This window comes from Triticum urartu, chromosome 3 (assembly GCF_003073215.2).
Source record: "Triticum urartu cultivar G1812 chromosome 3, Tu2.1, whole genome shotgun sequence".
Taxonomy (NCBI): Eukaryota; Viridiplantae; Streptophyta; class Magnoliopsida; order Poales; family Poaceae; genus Triticum; species Triticum urartu.
This window is the reverse complement of record NC_053024.1, coordinates 364987065-365002037: the sequence shown is the minus strand read 5'-3', so window position 1 is coordinate 365002037 and position 14973 is coordinate 364987065.

Here is a 14973-nt window from a genome sequence, read left to right as displayed (position 1 = left end):
GTCGAAGAAGTGGTCAATCCATCAATCGAAGTCCTGCTACCGCCGCTGGTGCCAAGGTCCATCGATGACATCCATTACAGGAGTCAACATCAGACTTTCCCCGTGTTGCTCGGAATGATGGATGGCACAGGGCCTACTCCATTGCGTGGCGGAGGCCACTGCTTCTTTGGGAGAAGAGGCAGGGCTGGCTACTTGGATGTGCTCTAATTTGAGGTAACAACTGAATCTTGTCAGATACTAATTAAATCCGAGCTATGGGTGTGAAGGCACTGATGTGCCAGTACATTTGATTGTGACCTGTTCTAATTTTGTACCTGAACTTTTTTTAGAAAAGGCTGTATGTCAACTTAATGTGCTAGCAGAACTTATTGTGTTGTCTGTCTGTTTTCTTTGCACATCATTCAAGATATTTCCCTGTCATTGATAAAGATGATGAACCGTTATGTACTAGTTCATTGGTTTCAAGATAGCCCTACCCGTAGTGATCCACTGCTTCCATCCTGATTGTGCCGCCTGCGTGAAATTTTTGTATGCAAGTTCAGTGTGCTATGATGTTCTATATGATTGTGTCAACTATATAAGTTGTTACTGAGCATAAGCAATGCATATGGCTGAAAGATGTATTTACGAGCATGGACCGATGGGTCTCTCTTTCTCTCACACACACGTGCGTGCACACACGCACACACGCACAAGTGGGACCCGTTGAATTATTTCTTTGCTCGTGACAACTTTTAATTAGGTTCCACTGTAATCTAACATTTTTCTTAAGTTATTAATTGAGCTCAGTGACTTCAAAAAGTTGCACAGAAGACTTGTTTGGGCCTTTCTGGCGTCGCTGAATGTGGGCTGAGTAGCCATGTTAGGTTGTACTATACTACACATGCCTTTTTTCAACATTAGCAATGCAACTGGGCCGACAGTTGTACACAATATCTGGGTCAACTTGTTAATCTCTGCCCCGCTGGGCTGGAAACTTTCCTAGGAGGTATGCATTAAGCTTAACAAGAAAATGGACTTTTAGAAATAATAAATGGGATGTAATTATAATAACTGGGCAGTAACTATAAAAAATGCACCAAACGCGTAATTAGTTTAAAAAATATATTATTTTCGGAATATGAAAATTTTAATTTCATTACTTGTTGCACGCGCAATATTTCATTGGATTTTAACGTAATACAACTTTATTTTGATATTATATTTAATCTGACTGGAAATTTTAGATAAAAATATTTCGGATCCCATAAAAATTTGGGATTTTTTTTTGAATTCTGTTTTGAGTGGTTGGTTGAAATTATTAATCGTTGTCCTAGCTAAAAAATGGGTTGTACTTTTCACGAACTGTAAATGGGCTGTAGTAAATTCCATTAGAATAAAAAAATGGGTTGTACATTCTTACAAATTGCAAATAGGCTATATGTTCTCTGCCACACACTTGTGGGCCTTCTAAGTTGATGCGTCCCCTAAAAAAACTAAGTTGGCGCCTATGCAAGGCTTTGTCAACAACACACGGTTCTGGCAGCTGTGGCCGTTGGATGTCCATCCAACGGATGTCATGCTTCTTCTTCAATCTCGAATATTCTTGCTCAACTATGGGCGCACCGTTTCGGAGGCTGACCTATGGGCCTACTAAGTTGATGCGTACCAAGGGCTTTGTCAACTTAGTCAATATAAACGATTCTAGCTGCAGTGACCGTACGATGTCTATCCAATGGCCGTAGTGCTTCTTCAACCTCTGGTCTTCTTGCTCTAGCCGCCCAAAGCAGCGCCGGCCGTGCCGCATGCTCTTGCCTCCTGTGGCCAGCTGTGATGCCGCGGAGGCCTCACTGCCCCCTACTATTCCCACCACTAGCCAGGCCATCCCTCTACTCACCCACACCCCATGTTATTCCGTGGCGACGGCAGCCTCACACCACAACCAAACCAGTGAACCCTCGTACTCCTCTCCGTGCGGGCTTCCACTGCCGTGTCTTCCCCGGCTCCGCGTTGTGCCCTTCCTAGGCCTCGCCATCGTCCACCGCCCTGGTACTCTCGGCGCGGCGTAGTCAACATGGTCAAGGAACGGCTTCCATCGGACGTGGACTCTACGTGGAGAGGCTGATAGCTGGGTCCATGACGGCAGCAAGGAAGTGCCTCCTGATTACGTGGAAAATAATGATTCCTCCACCTGACAGCAGGGACCCACCGGATGGGCCACCATATTTCGCAAAAAACTTCTCCCCTTGACTGCAGGGACCCACCGGACGGGCCACCGTATTGCGCGAAAAAATGTTCCCCCCGCTGTCAGCTCGGACCCACCGGAAGTGCCTCCTTATTACGCACAAAAAATGAATACTCCCCCTGCTGGTTAGGACCCACCTTGGTGAGAGGCTGACTTGTGGGCCTACTAAGTTGACGGGGGCAGAGTGCTTTTTCAACTTAGTCAATATGAACGATTCTAGCTCCAGTGACCGTACGATGTCCATCCAACGGCCGTAGTGCTTCTTCAACCTCTAGTCTTGTTGCTCCAGCCGCCCAAAGCAGCGCCGGTCGTGCCGCATGCACCTGCCTCCCGTGGCCGGCTGTGCTGCCGCGGAGGCCTCACTGCCCCCTACTATTCCCACCGCTAGCCAGGCCATCCCTCTACTCACCCACACCCCCTGTTATTCTGCGGCGACGGCAGCCTCACACCGCAGCGAACTAGTCAACCCTCATACTCCTCTACGCGTGGGCATCCACTGTCGCATCTTCCCCGGCTCCGCGTCGTCCCCTTCCTAGGCCTCGCCATCGTCCACCGCCCTGGTACTCTTGGCGTGGCGTGGTCAACATGGTCAAGGAACGACTTCCATTGGACATGGACCGTACGTGGAAGTGCCTCCTTATTACGCGCAAAAATAATTATTCCTCTACCTGACAACGGGGACCCACTGGACGGGCCACCGTATTTTGCAAAAAAACGTTTCCCCCTGACTACTGGGACCCACAAGCTACATCTTCGCACGCAAGGAAGTGCGTCCGGGCAAAAAAAAAGATTCGCCCCCCTGACTGCTAGGACCCACCAGCAACATCTTCCCATGCAAGGAAGTGCCTGATAGTCGGGACCCACCTGGTCGAAGCGTATGTAGCGTTGTCATTCTGGTCGCGACCGTGTACGTGCATACCAGTCGATGTAGAGGTGCGCACGTGTCACAGCAGAGGCACGCACATAGCATGTACACGTACATACAACGGCCAGGGTGCAAGAAAGTAAATACGGCCACGTACGTACATACGGGAGGGGTCTCGAACACCTACTCACGCGTACGAACGGCCAGGGATCGTGTACATGGCTGGGTCAGAACAGAGAAACCACTTCGTCGTCGTGTTCATGGGGAGCCAACCGGATGGGTCAGAACGGAATGCGTCATCGTGTTCATCTGGAGGGCTTGGATGGAACAGCCGATGGAAACGAGGCCTGGCGTACCGTAGAACGGAGGAAACGTCCTTGTGTTCGACCAGCCACGTTCGAAACGGGATCCTGTTCATCAGGAGGGGTCTGGTGATAACCCACAAGTGTAGGGGATCGCAACAGCTTTTGAGGGTAGAGTATTCAACCCAAATTTATTCATTCGACACAAGGGGAGCCAAAGAATATTCTCCAGTATTAGCAGCTGAGTTGTCAATTCAACCACACCTGGAAACTTAGTGTCTGCAGCAAAGTGTTTAGTAGCAAAGTAATATGATAGTGGTGGTAGCGGCAACAAAAGTAAAGACAGCAAAAGTAATGTTTTTGGTATTTTGTAGTGATTGTAACAGTAGCAGCGGGAAAGTAAATAAGCATAAACCAGTATATGGAAAACTCGTAGGCACCGGATCAGTGATGGATAATTATGCCAGATGCGGTTCATCATGTAACAGTCATAACATAGGGTGACACAGAACTAGCTCCAGTTCATCAATGTAATGTAGGCATGTATTCCGTATATAGTCATACATGCTTATGGAGAAGAACTTGCATGACATCTTTTGTCCTACCCTCCCGTGGCAGCGGGGTCCTATTGGAAACTAAGGGATATTAAGGCCTCCTTTTAATAGAGAACCGGAACAAAGCAGGATATCAAGTATTTCGGGTTTCTTAAGAGGATGATCAGGCAAAGCATTAAGTAACTTGAGAAGCCTCCCCCAAGCTTGTGGGAGACTCTCTTCTTTAATTTGCACAAAGTTGTATATTTCCCTCAAAGCAGCTTGTTTCTTATGAGTAGGGAAATATTTAGCAGAGAAGTAATAAGTCATATCCTGGGGACTACGCACACAACAGGATCAAGAGAATTAAACCATATCTTAGCATCACCCTTTAATGAGAACGGAAATATTTTGAGTATATAGAGGTAACGCGATCTCTCATCATTAGTGAACAGGGTAGCTATATCATTTAACTTAGTAAGATGTGCCACAACAGTTTCAGATTCATAGCCATAAAACGGATTAGATTCAACCAAAGTAATTATATCAGGATCAACAGAGAATTCATAATCTTTATCAGGAACACATATTGGTGAAGTAGCAAAAGCAGGTTCAGGTTTCATTTTATCTCTAAGTGATTCTTTGTTCCATTTAATTAATAACCTCTTAAGCTCATATCTATCATTGCAAACTAAAATAGCGGCAGAAGATTCCATATCAAAAAGATAACCTCAGGAATAACAGGCATATTTTCATCATCACTATCATCATCGTATTCAGATTCAATAATTTCTTTTTCTCTAGCCCTAGCAATTTGTTCATCAAGAAATTCACCAAGGGGCACAGTAGTATCAGGCATAGAAGCAGTTTCATCATAAGTATCATGCATAGCAGAAGTGGCATCATCAATAACATGCGACATATCAGAACGAATAGCAGAAGCAGGTGTAGGTGTCGCAAACTTACTCATAACAGAAGGTGAATCAAGTGCAGAGCTAGATGGCAGTTCCTTACCTCCCCTCATAGTTGGAGGGATAGATCTTGGTTTTTGGATCTCTCAGGTTCTTCATAATGATAAGCAGATATAAATCCCAAGTGACTCAAAGAATAGAGCTATGCTCCCCGGCAACGGCGCCAGAAATTAGTCTTGATAACCCACAAGTGTAGGGGATCGCAACAGCTTTCGAGGGTAGAGTATTCAACCCAAATTTATTGATTTGACACAAGGAGAGCCGAAGAATATTCTCAAGTATTAGCAGTTGAGTTGTCAATTGAACCACACCTGGAAACTTAGTATCTGCAGTAAAGTGTTTAGTAGCAAAGTAATATGATAGTGGTGGTAGCGGCAACAAAAGTAAAGACAGCAAAAGTAATGTTTTTGGTATTTTGTAGTGATTGTAACAGTAGCAGCGAGAAAGTAAATAAGCATAAACCAGTATATGGAAAACTCATAGGCACCGGATCAGTGATGGCTAATTATGCCGGATGCGGTTCATCATGTAACAGTCATAACATAGGGTGACACAGAACTAGCTTCAGTTCATCAATGTAATGTAGGCATGTATTCCGTATATAGTCATACGTGCTTATGGAAAAGAACTTGCATGACATCTTTTGTCCTACCCTCCCGTGGCAGCGGGGTCCTATTGGAAACTAAGGGATATTAAGGCCTCCTTTTAATAGAGAACTGGAACAAAGAATTAGCACATAGTGAATACATGAACTCCTCAAACTATGATCATCACTGGGAGTGGTCCCGATTATTGTAACTTCGGGGTTGCCAGATCATAACACATAGTAGGTGACTATAGACTTGCAAGATAGGATCAAGTGTTGAAATATGCCCTAGAGGCAATAATAAAATGATTATTATTTCCTTGTTCATGATAATTGTCTATTGTTCATGCTTTAATTGTATTATCCAGAAATTGTAATACATGTGTGAATACATGGACCACAATGTGTCCCTAGTGAGCCTCTAGTTGACTAGCTCGTTGATCAACAGATAGTCATGGTTTCCTGGCTATGGACATGGGGATGTCATTGATAACGGGATCACATCATTAGGAGAATGATGTGATGGACAAGACCCAATCCTAAACATAGCACAAGATCGTATAGTTCGTTTGCTAGAGTTTTTCCAATGTCAAGTATCTTTTCCTTAGACCATGAGATCGTGTAACTCCCGGATACCGTAGGAGTGCTCTGGGTATACCAAACGTCACAACGTAACTGGGTGACTATAAAGGTGTACTACGGGTATCTCCAAAAGTGTCTGTTGGGTTGACACGGATCAAGACTGGGATTTGTCACTCCGTATGACGGAGAGTTATCTCTGGGCCCACTCGGTAATGCATCATCATAATGAGCTCAAAGTGACCAAGTGTATGGTCAAGGGATCATGCACTACGGTACGAGTAAAGTGACTTGCCGGTAACGAGATTGAACGAGGTATTGGGATACCGACGATGGAATCTCGGGCAAGTAATGTACCGATTGACAAAGGGAATTGTATACCGGGTTGCTTGAATCCTCGACATCGTGGTTCCTCTGATGAGATCATCGAGGAGCATGTGGGAGCCAACATGGGTATCCAAATCCCGCTGTTGGTTATTGACGGGAGAGCCGTCTCGGTCATGTCTACATGTCTCCCGAACCCGTAGGGTCTACACACTTAAGGTTCGGTGACGCTAGGGTTGTAGATATATGAATATGCAGTAACCCGAAAGTTGTTCGGAGTCCCGGATGAGATCCTGGACGTCACGAGGAGTTCCGGAATGGTCCGTACGTGAAGAATTATATATAGGAAGTGCAGTTTCGGCCATCGGGAGAGTTTCGGGGTCACCGGTATTGTACCGGGACCACCGGAAGGGTCCCGGGGGTCCACCGGGTGGGGCCACCCATCTCGGAGGGCCCCATGGGCCAAAGTGGGGAGGGGAACCAGCCCATAGTGGGCTGGTGCGCCCCCCTTGGCCCACCCCATGCGCCTAGGGTTGGGAACCATAGGGTGGGGGGGGGGCACCTGGCTTGGGGGCACTCCACCCCTTGGTCGCCGCCCCCTAGGAGATCCCATCTCCTAGGGCCGGCGCACCCCCCTAGGGGGCCTATATAAAGGGGGGAGGGATGGGGCAGTGGCACCCTTGAGTCTTGGCGCCTCCCTCTCCCCTGCTACACCTCTCCCTCTCGCAGTATAACGGCGAAGCCCTGCTGCGGTGACACCCTGCATCCACCACCACACCGTCGTGCTGCTGGATCTTCATCAACCTCTCCTCCCCCCTTGCTGGATCAAGAAGGAGGAGACGTCACGCTGACCGTACGTGTGTTGAACACGGAGGTGCCGTCCGTTCGGCGCTAGGATCTCCGGTGATTTGGATCACGTCGAGTATGACTTCCTCATCCCCGTTCTTTGAACGCTTCCGCGCGTGATCTACAAAGGTATGTAGATGCAATCCGATCACTCGTTGCTAGATGAACTCATAGATGGATCTTGGTGAAACCGTAGGAAAATTTTTGTTTTCTGCAACATTCCCCAACAGTGGCATCATGAGCTAGGTCTATGCGTAGTTCTCTTTGCACGAGTAGAACACAATGTGTTGTGGGCGTAGCTGTTGTCAACTTTCTTGCCACTGAGTTGTCTTTATTTTTTGTATGACCTACGTGTCATTGAGAAACGCCATGTAAATTACTTTACTTTATTGCTAAACGTGTTAGCCGTAGTAGTAGAAGTAATAGTTGGCAAGCAACTTCATGGAGACACGATGATGGAGATCATGGTGTCTTGCCGGTGACAAGATGATCATTGAGCCCCAAGATGGAGATCAAAGGAGCTATGTGATATTGGCCATATCATGTCACTATTATTATTTGATTGCATGTGATGTTTATAATGTTTTTGCATCTTGTTTACTTAGAACGACGGTAGTAAATAAGATGATCCCTCATAATAATTTCAAGAAAGTGTTCCCCCTAACTGTGCACCGTTGCGACAGTTCGTTGTTTCGAAGCACCACGTGATGATCGGGTGTGATAGATTCCAACGTTCACATACAACGGGTGTAAGACAGATTTACACATGCAAACACTTAGGTTGACTTGACGAGCCTAGCATGTACAGACATGGCCTCGGAACACAGAAGACCGAAAGGTCGAGCATGAGTCGTATAGAAGATACGATCAACATGAAGATTTTCACCGATGTTGACTAGTCCGTCTCATGTGATGATCGGACACGGCCTAGTTAACTCGGATCATGTTATACTTAGATGACTGGAGGGATGTCTATCTAAGTGGGAGTTCATTATATAATTTGATTAGATGAACTTAATTATCATGAACTTAGTGTAAAATCTTTACAATATGTCTTGTAGATCAAATGGCCAACGTTGTCCTCAACTTCAACGCGTTCCTAGAGAAAACCAAGCTGAAAGACGATGGCAGCAACTATACGGACTGGGTCCGGAACCTAAGGATCATCCTCATAGCTGCCAAGAAAGAATATGCCCTACAAGCACCGCTAGGTGACGCACCCGTCCCACAGAACCAAGACGTTATGAACGCTTGGCAGACACGTGCTGATGATTACTCCCTCGTTCAGTGCGGCATGCTTTACAGCTTAGAACCAGGGCTACAAAAGCGTTTTGAGCGACACGGAGCATATGAGATGTTCGAAGAGCTGAAAATGGTTTTCCAAGCTCATGCCCGGGTCGAGAGATATGAAGTCTCCGACAAGTTCTTCAGCTGTAATATGGAGGAAACTAGTTCTGTCAGTGAGCACATACTCACTATGTCTGGATTACATAACCGCTTAACTCAGCTGGGAGTTAATCTCCCGGATGACGCGGTCATTGACAGAATCCTTCAGTCGCTTCCACTGAGCTACAAGAGCTTTGTGATGAACTTCAATATGCAGGGGATGGAAAAGACCATTCCTGAAGTATTTGCAATGCTGAAATCAGCAGAGGTAGAAGTCAAAAAGGACCATCAAGTGTTGATGGTGAATAAAACCACTAAGTTCAAGAAGGCAAGGGTAAGAAGAACTTCAAGAAGGACGGCAAGGGAGTTGCCACGCCCGGTAAGCAAGCTGCCGGGAAGAAGCCAAAGAATGGACCCAAGCCCGAGACTGAGTGTTTTTATTGCAAGGGAAGTGGTCACTGGAAGCGGAACTGCCCCAAATACTTAGCGGACAAGAAGGCCGGCAAAACGAAAGGTATATGTGATATACATGTAATTGATGTGTACCTTACCAGTACTCGTAGTAGCTCCTGGGTATTTGATACCGGTGTAGTTGCTCACATTTGTAACTCAAAGCAGGAGCTGCGGAATAAATGGAGACTGGCGAAGGACGAGGTGACGATGCGCGTCGGGAATGGTTCCAAGGTCGATGTGATCGCCGTCGGCACGCTACCTCTACATTTACCTACGGGATTAGTTTTGAACCTCAATAATTGTTATTTAGTGACAAGTTTGAGCATGAACATTGTATCAGGATCTCGTTTAATACGAGATGGCTACTCATTTAAATCCGAGAATAATGGTTGTTCTATTTATATGAGAGATATGTTTTATGGTCATGCTCCTATGGTGAATGGTTTATTCATTATGAATCTCGAGCGTATTGCTACACATATTCATAGTGTGAATACCAAAAGATGTAAGGTTGATAATGATAGTCCCACATAGTTGTGGCACTGCCGCCTTGGTCACATAGGGGTCAAACGCATGAAGAAGCTCCATGCAGATGGACTTTTAGAGTCTCTTGATTACGAATCATTTGACACGTGCAAACCATGCCTCATGGGTAAGATGACCAAGACTCCGTTCTCAGGAACAATGGAGAGAGCAACCAACCTATTGGAAATCATACATACTGATGTGTGCGGTCCAATGAGTGTTGAGGCTCGTGGTGGCTATCATTATGTTATCACCCTCACTGATGACTTGAGTAGATATGGGTATATCTACTTAATGAAACACAAGTCTGAAACCTTTGAAAAGTTCAAGGAATTTCAGAGTGAGGTTGAGAATCAACGTGACAGAAAAATCAAGTTTTTGCGATCAGATCGTGGAGGAGAATACTTGAGTCATGAATTTGGTACACACTTAAGAAAATGTGGAATAGTTTCACAACTCACGCCGCCTGGAACACCTCAGCGTAATGGTGTGTCCGAACGTCATAATCGCACTCTATTGGATATGGTGTGATCTATGATGTCTCTTACCGATTTACCGCTGTCATTTTGGGGCTATGCTTTAGAGACTGCCGCATTCACTTTAAATAGGGCTCCGTCGAAATCCGTTGAGACGACACCGTATGAATTATGGTTTGGGAAGAAGCCTAAGCTGTCGTTTCTAAAAGTTTGGGGATGCGATGCTTATGTCAAGAAACTTCAACCTGAAAAGCTCGAACCCAAGTCGGAAAAATGCGTCTTCATAGGATACCCTAAAGAAACTATTGGGTATACCTTCTACCTCAGATCCGAAGGCAAGATCTTTGTTGCCAAGAATGAATCCTTTCTAGAGAAGGAGTTTCTCTCGAAAGAAGTAAGTGGGAGGAAAGTAGAACTTGATGAAGTATTACCTCTTGAACCGGAAAGTGGCGCAACTCAGGAAAATGTTCCTGTGGTGCCTGCACCAATTAGAGAGGAAGTTAATGATGATGATCAAGATACTTCTGATCAAGCTCCTACTGAACTTCTAAGGTCCACAAGGACACGTTCCACACCAGAGTGGTACGGCAACCCTGTCTTGGAAATCATGTTGTTAGACAATGGTGAACCTTCGAACTATGAAGAAGCGATGGCGGGCCCGGATTCTGACAAATGGCTGGAAGCCATGAAATCCGAGATAGGATCCATGTATGAAAACGAAGTATGGACTTTGACTGGCTTGCCCGTTGATCGGCAAGCCATAGAAAATAAATGGATCTTTAAGAAGAAGACAGACGCGGATGGTAATGTGACCATCTATAAAGCTCGGCTTGTCACTAAGGGTTATCGACAAGTTCAAGGGGTTGACTACGATGAGACTTTCTCACCCGTAGCGAAGCTGAAGTCCATCCGAATCATGTTAGCAATTGCCGCATTCTATGATTATGAGATATGGCAAATGGACGCCAAAATGGCATTCCTTAATGGTTTCCTTAAGGAAGAATTGTATATGATGCAGCCAGAAGGTTTTGTCGATCCTAAGAATGCTGACAAGGTGTGCAAGCTCCAACGCTCGATTTATGGGTTGGTGCAAGCATCTCGGAGTTGGAACATTCGCTTTGATGAGATGATCAAAGCGTTTGGGTTTATGCAGACTTATGGAGAAGCCTGCGTTTACAAGAAAGTGAGTGGGAGCTCTGTAGCATTTCTCATATTATATGTAGATGACATACTTTTGATGGGAAATGATATAGAGCTTTTGGACAGCATTAAGGCCTGCTTGAATAAGAGTTTTTCAATGAAGGACCTTGGAGAAGCTGCTTATATATTAGGCATCAAGATCTATAGAGATAGATCAAGACGCCTCATAGGTCTTTCACAAAGCACATACCTTGATAAGATATTGAAGAAGTTCAATATGGATCAGTCTAAGAAGGGGTTCTTGCCTGTGTTGCAAGGTGTGAAATTGAGCTCAGCTCAATGTCCGACCACGGAAGAAGATATAGAAGAGATGAGTGTCATCCCCTATGCCTCAGCCATAGGTTCTATTATGTATGCCATCTTGTGTACCAGACCTGATGTAAACCTTGCCGTAAGTTTGGTAGGTAGGTACCAAAGTAATACCGGCAAGGAACACTGGACAGCGGTCAAGAATATCCTGAAGTACCTAAAAAGGACTAAGGAAATGTTTCTCGTTTATGGAGGTGATGAAGAGCTCGTCGTAAAGGGTTATGTCGACGCTAGCTTCGACACAGATCTGGATGACTCTAAGTCACAAACCGGATACATGTATATTTTGAATGGTGGGGCAGTAAGCTGGTGCAGTTGCAAGAAAAGCGTTGTGGCGGGATCTACATGTGAAGCGGAGTACATGGCAGCCTCGGAGGCAGCACACGAAGCAGTCTGGGTGAAGGAGTTCATTACGGACCTAGGAGTCATACCCAATGCGTCGGGCCCGATGACTCTCTTCTGTGACAACACTGGAGCTATTACCCTTGCCAAGGAGCCCAGGTTTCACAGGAAGACCAGGCATATCAAGCGTCGCTTCAACTCCATTCGTGAAAGTGTTCAAAATGGAGACATAGAGATTTGTAAAGTACATATGGACCTGAATGTAGCAGATCCGTTGACTAAACCTCTCCCTAGAGCAAAACATGATCAACACCAGAATTCCATGGGTGTTCGATTCATCACAATGTAACTAGATGATTGACTCTAGTGCAAGTGGGAGACTGTTGGAAATATACCCTAGAGGCAATAATAAAATGATTATTATATTTCCTTGTTCATGATAATTGTCTATTGTTCATGCTTTAATTGTATTATTCAGAAATCGTAATACATGTGTGAATACATAGACCACAATGTGTCCCTAGTGAGCCTCTAGTTGACTAGCTCGTTGATCAACAGATAGTCATGGTTTCTGGCTATAGAGATGGGGATGTCATTGATAACGGGATCACATCATTAGGAGAATGATGTGATGGACAAGACCCAATCCTAAACATAGCACAAGATCGTATAGTTCGTTTGCTAGAGTTTTTCCAATGTCAACTATCTTTTCCTTAGACCATGAGATCGTGTAACTCCCAGATACCGTAGGAGTGCTCTGGGTATACCAAATGTCACAACGTAACTGGGTGACTATAAAGGTGTACTACGGGTATCTCCGAAAGTGTCTGTTGGGTTGACACGGATCAAGACTGGGATTTGTCACTCCGTATGATGGAGAGGTATCTCTAGGCCCACTCGGTAATGCATCATCACAATGAACTCAAAGTGACCAAGTGTATGGTCACGGGATCATGCATTACGGTACGAGTAAATTGACTTGCCGGTAACGAGATTGAACGAGGTATTGGGATACCGACGATCGAATCTCGGGCAAGTAACGTACCGATTGACAAAGGGAATTGTATACGGGGTTGCTTGAATCCTCGACATCGTGGTTCATCCGATGAGATCATCGAGGAGCATGTGGGAGCCAACATGGGTATCCAGATCCCGCTGTTGGTTATTGACCAAAGAGTCGTCTCGGTCATGTCTACATGTCTCCCGAACCCGTAGGGTCTACACACTTAAGGTTCGGTGACACTAGGGTTGTAGAGATATGAATATGCAGTAACCCGAAAGTTGTTCGGAGTCCTGGATGAGATCCTGGACATCACGAGGAGTTCCGGAATGGTCCGGAGGTGAAGAATTATATATAGGAAGTGAAGTTTCGGCCATCGGGAGAAATTCGGGGGTCACCGGTATTGTACCGGGACCACCGGAAGGGTCCCGGGGGTCCACCGGGTGGGGCCACCCATCCCAGAGGGACCCATGGGCCAAAGTGGGGAGGGGAACCAACCCATAGTGGGCTGGTGCGCCCCCCTTGGCCCACCCCATGCGCCTAGGGTTGGGAACCCTAGGGTGGGGGGGCGCCCCACCTGGCTTGGGGGGCACTCCACCCCTTGGTCGCCGCCCCCCTAGGAGATCCCATCTCCTAGGGCCGGCGCACCCCCCTAGGGGGCGTATATAAAGGGGGGGAGGGAGGGGGCAGCGGCACCCTTGAGTCTTGGCGCCTCCCTCTCCCCTGCTACACCTCTCCCTCTCGCAGTATAACGGCGAAGCCCTGCTGCGGTGACGCCCTGCATCCACCACCACACCGTCGTGCTGCTGGATCTTCATCAACCTCTCCTCCCCCCTTGCTGGATCAAGAAGGAGGAGACGTCACGCTGACCGTACGTGTGTTGAACACGGAGGTGCCATCCGTTCGGCGCTAGGATCTCCGGTGATTTGGATCACGTCGAGTACGACTTCCTCATCCCCGTTCTTTCAACGCTTCTGCGCGTGATTTACAAAGGTATGTAGATGCAATCCGATCACTCGTTGCTAGATGAACTCATAGATGGATCTTGGTGAAACCGTAGGAAATTTTTTGTTTTCTGCAACGTTCCCCAACATCAAGAACTCACATATATTCATGAAAACATAATAGGTTCGGATCTGAAATCATGGCACTCGGGCCCTAGTGACAAGCATTAAGCATAGCAAAGTCATAGCAACATCAATCTTAGAACATAATGGATACTAGGGATCAAACCCTAACAAAACTAACTCAATTACATGATAAATCTCATCCAACCCATCACCGTCCACCAAGCCTACGATGGAATTACTCACACACGGCGGTGAGCATCATGAAATTGGTGATGGAGGATGGTTGATGATGACGACGGCGACGAGTCCCCCTCTCCGGAGCCCCGAACGGACTCCAAAACAAACCTCCCGAGAGGTTTTAGGGCTTGGCGGCGGCTCCGTATCATAAAACGGGATGATTTCTTCTCTCTGATTTTTTTCTCTCCGAAAGCAAATATATAGAGTTGGAGTTGGCGTCGGAGGGTTTCCAGGGGGCCCACGAGGTAGGGGGGCGCGCCCTGGGGGGGGGGCGCCCCCACCCTCGTGGAAAGGGTGTGGGCCCCCTGGTCTTCATCTTTGGCGAGAGTTTTTTATTGTTTTTTCTAAGATGTTCCGTGGAGTTTCAGGTCATTCTGAGAATATTTTTTTCTGCACATAAAACAACATCGTGGCAATTCTGCTGAAAACAGCGTCAGTCCAGGTTAGTTCCATTCAAATCATACAAATTAGAGTCCAAAACAAGGGCAAAAGTGTTTGGAATAGTATATGCGATGGAGACGTATCAACTCCCCCAAGCTTAAACCCTTGCTTGTCCTCAAGCAATTCACTTGATAAACTGAAAGAAAGAAAGAAAAACTTTTACAAACTCTGTTTGCTCTTGTTGTTGTAACTATTTCAAGCCAGCATTCAAGTTTTCAGCATAGATCATAACTAACCACATTTGCAATAATTTTCAAGTCTCATAATTACTCGTATCAATAGCATAATCAACTAGCAAGTCATA